This window comes from Oncorhynchus clarkii, chromosome 31, assembly GCF_045791955.1.
Source record: "Oncorhynchus clarkii lewisi isolate Uvic-CL-2024 chromosome 31, UVic_Ocla_1.0, whole genome shotgun sequence".
Taxonomy (NCBI): domain Eukaryota; kingdom Metazoa; phylum Chordata; class Actinopteri; order Salmoniformes; family Salmonidae; genus Oncorhynchus; species Oncorhynchus clarkii.
The window spans coordinates 574,511-578,956 of NC_092177.1; positions in this window are offsets into that span (position 1 = coordinate 574,511).

A 4,446-nucleotide genomic window follows, 5' to 3' on the forward strand; every position below is an offset into this window, starting at 1 on the left:
AAAAGTTTGGGTGCCTTTAGCCTAGATGGTAAATAGTTCGTCTGAACGGGCATCTCTTCAGGCAAAGCGGGTATACTTTTTGGACAATATACTACTGACACGTTAAATTGCATGTGAGCCACTGCCCGCGGATACAATATAACAACTGCTGTAAACAATGTAGCGTCAATCACACCGCTAATCTGCTGGAACAAGAAGATAACTGGGGATTCTGTCTATACACAGAACATAATGCAAAATACAACGAGTATCATTTAAACCTGCGAATTATGAACCAAAGTCCTTTACTCACCTCCTTACATGGAAAACCATGATGTTTGCACGTTTTAGATGGGTATTTTAAAACTATTTTGTTAACTGGATAGCGCAACACAGATGTATCTTCAATACTACCGGTTATTCATCGTTACCGGGTTTACGTCAGTTCAGGAGGCTTTGCAAAATCCTATTGGTTGAATTCCCTTCCTTGGATGTACGATACTATTTCCGTTCTTTTAAATGAAACCAAAGACAGTAGAACAATACTGAAATGTTTGTCTGGATGGAAAAGGTCCACACTAAGGAAGTACAGAGAGGACATATATACAAAATAAAAGATTCCCTCATTATGTTCCAGATCGCAACTTATTTATCTCATAGCCTAGTGGTGAGAGGCAGGTAGCCTAGTGGTTAGAGCAGGTAGCCTAGTGGTGAGAGGCAGGTAGCCTAGTGGTTAGAGCAGGTAGCCTAGTGGTTAGAGCAGGTAGCCTAGTGGTTAGAGCAGGTAGCCTAGTGGTTAGAGCAGGTAGCCTAGTGGTTAGAGCAGGTAGCCTAGTGGTTAGAGCAGGCAGGTAGCCTAGTGGTGAGAGGCAGGTAGCCTAGTGGTGAGAGGCAGGTAGCCTAGTGGTGAGAGGCAGGTAGCCTAGTGGTGAGAGGCAGGTAGCCTAGTGGTGAGAGGCAGGTAGCCTAGTGGTTAGAGCAGGTAGCCTAGTGGTTAGAGCAGGTAGCCTAGTGGTTAGAGCAGGTAGCCTAGTGGTTAGAGCAGGTAGCCTAGTGGTGAGAGGCAGGTAGCCTAGTGGTTAGAGCAGGTAGCCTAGTGGTTAGAGCAGGTAGCCTAGTGGTGAGAGGCAGGTAGCCTAGTGGTGAGAGGCAGGTAGCCTAGTGGTGAGAGGCAGGTAGCCTAGTGGTGAGAGGCAGGTAGCCTAGTGGTTAGAGCAGGTAGCCTAGTGGTTAGAGCAGGTAGCCTAGTGGTTAGAGCAGGTAGTCTAGTGGTTAGAGCAGGTAGTCTAGTGGTTAGAGCAGGTAGCCTAGTGGTGAGAGGCAGGTAGCCTAGTGGTGAGAGGCAGGTAGCCTAGTGGTGAGAGGCAGGTAGCCTAGTGGTTAGAGGCAGGTAGCCTAGTGGTTAGAGGCAGGTAGCCTAGTGGTGAGAGGCAGGTAGCCTAGTGGTGAGAGGCAGGTAGCCTAGTGGTGAGAGCGGGTAGCCTAGTGGTTAGAGCGGGTAGCCTAGTGGTTAGAGCGGGTAGCCTAGTGGTTAGAGCAGGTAGCCTAGTGGTTAGAGCGGGTAGCCTAGTGGTTAGAGCAGGTAGCCTAGTGGTTAGAGCGGGTAGCCTAGTGGTTAGAGCGGGTAGCCTAGTGGTTAGAGCGGGTAGCCTCGTAGTTAGAGCAGGTAGCCTAGTGGTTAGAGCAGGTAGCCTAATGGTTAGAGGGGGTAGCCTAGTGGTTAGAGCGGGTAGCCTAGTGGTTAGAGCAGGTAGCCTAGTGGTTAGAGCAGGTAGCCTAGTGGTTGGAGGGGGTAGCCCAGTGGTGAGAGCAGGTAGCCTAGTGGTGAGAGCAGGTAGCCTAGTGGTTAGAGCAGGATAACTTTTGTGATCTGTCCCAGTATATATGATGTCCCACTCTTTCTGAATTCACCCTACAGTACAGTAGAGTAGAATATAGTAGAGTTCACTACAATACAATAACCAAAATAGATTTGTTCAATGTCAATGTGTCATGTCATAGCTGACACCCCATTCTTTCTGCAGACAGACATCTTTGAATCTTAATTCGGAGCAAATATTTAGTTTACAAAAAAATAGTTTACAAAAAATATGAAATTCTTCGAGTAGTTGTCAGAATTGTCCGTGTAAATTGTTAAAAGCAGAGCATATAGTTGTATGGTTTGTTAGTCTTTGAAATCAATGTTTTTTGTTTGACGTAAATGTTAAAGTGAAAAATCTGAGTCTTAGTTCCGTTAGCGTGGACTTGCCTTGAAATAAAGACACATCCACACAATGGCAGATTGGTGATTCTGTTGAACCAGAACCATCGTCCTGCATAACATCTGGGGCAGGAATTAGTGAGTGGAACTTTTTAAAGCATTGGAAGAGAGTCCAACACACACACACACACGTTGAAGCCTACTGTATCCATTGTGTTTGTTGTGCTGTGAGTTACTGCCCCAAATATCAAGACTGTAGAAAACTCCAGCACACACAATTTAACTCTGTACATTTATTATGTTTGATGTTAAGACTCAAGACCTTTTTGAAACGAAACTGACACATTCCTTATCTAAATATAATCAATTGAATTCAACAGTAAAGCCTCCTCTTGTGTCATATTCACAAAACAAAACAAAAATAATATCTGAGTCCATCTGACCACGGTCACAGCTCAGACTACTGTCACTCCCTGACCGTAGAGAGCCTTTTATGTCTCTATTTTGGTTTGGTCAGGGTGTGATTGGGGTGGGTGTTCTATGTTATTTTTTCTATGATTTTTGTATTTCTTTGTCTTTGGCCGGGTATCAATCAGGGACAGCTGTCTGTTGTTGTCTCTGATTGGGAACCATACTTAGGTAGCCCTTTTCCCACCTGTGTTTTGTGGGTAGTTGTTTTCTGTGTTAGTGTTTGCACCTTATGGGACTGTTTCGGTTTAATTTATTCTCTTGTTATTTTGTATTAGTGTTCAGTTCAATAAATAAATAAACATGAACACTGCGCTTTGGTCTGACGACTCTTCCTCATCCGACGACGAAAGCCGTTACGACTACGGAGAGCACTGTGAGAAAGATACATATTTGAACCACGACCATCTACTGTTATGACGTTGTTGTGTTGTTGTTCATGATCATCAAATAGTCAGTTGAATTATGGGAAACGTCATGTTCACAAAACCAAAAATAAATGACTTCAGGGATCACGTCAGCTGACTATGAGAAAATCTTTTGACCACATCCTGCTACTGTTAGGATATTGTTGTCTTGTGATTCTGTGGTTGAGGAGAAATCTGTCCTGGGAGGCCCCTTCACTCACAGCCTCTATGGGTAGGCACCTTCACCCACAGCCTCTATGGGTAGGCCCCTTCACTCACAGCCTCTATGGTGAGGAGAAATATGTCCTGGTAGGCCCCTTCACTCACAGCCTCTATGGGTAGGCACCTTCACCCACAGCCTCTATGGGTAGGCCCCTTCACTCACAACCTCTATGGGTAGGCCCCTTCACTCACAGCCTCTATGGGTAGGCCCCTTCACCCACAGCCTCTATGGGTAGGCCCCTTCACTCACAGCCTCTATGGGTAGGCCCCTTCACCCACAGCCTCTATGGGTAGGCCCCTTCACTCACAGCCTCTATGGGTAGGCCCCTTCACTCACAGCCTCTATGGGTAGGCCCCTTCACCCACAGCCTCTATGGGTAGGCCCCTTCACCCACAGCCTCTATGGGTAGGCCCCTTCACCACAACCTCTATGGGTAGGCCCCTTCACTCACAGCCTCTATGGGTAGGCCCCTTCACCCACAGCCTCTATGGGTAGGCCCCTTCACCCACAGCCTCTATGGGTAGGCCCCTTCACCCACAGCCTCTATGGGTAGGCCCCTTCACCCACAGCCTCTATGGGTAGGCCCCTTCACCCACAGCCTCTATGAGTAGGCCCCTTCACCCACAGCCTCTATGAGTAGGCCCCTTCACCCACAGCCTCTATGAGTAGGCCCCTTCACCCACAGCCTCTATGAGTAGGCCCCTTCACCCACAGCCTCTATGAGTAGGCCCCTTCACCCACAGCCTCTATGAGTAGGCCCCTTCACCCACAGCCTCTATGGGTAGGCCCCTTCACCCACAGCCTCTATGAGTAGGCCCCTTCACCCACAGCCTCTATGGGTAGGCCCCTTCACCCACAGCCTCTATGGGTAGGCCCCTTCACCCACAGCCTCTATGGGTAGGCCCCTTCACCCACAGCCTCTATGAGTAGGCCCCTTCACCCACAGCCTCTATGAGTAGGCCCCTTCACCCACAGCCTCTATGGGTAGGCCCCTTCACCCACAGCCTCTATGGGTAGGCCCCTTCACCCACAGCCTCTATGGGTAGGCCCCTTCACCCACAGCCTCTATGAGTAGGCCCCTTCACCCACAGCCTCTATGAGTAGGCCCCTTCACCCACAGCCTCTATGAGTAGGCCCCTTCACCCACAGCCTCTATGAGTAGGCCCCTT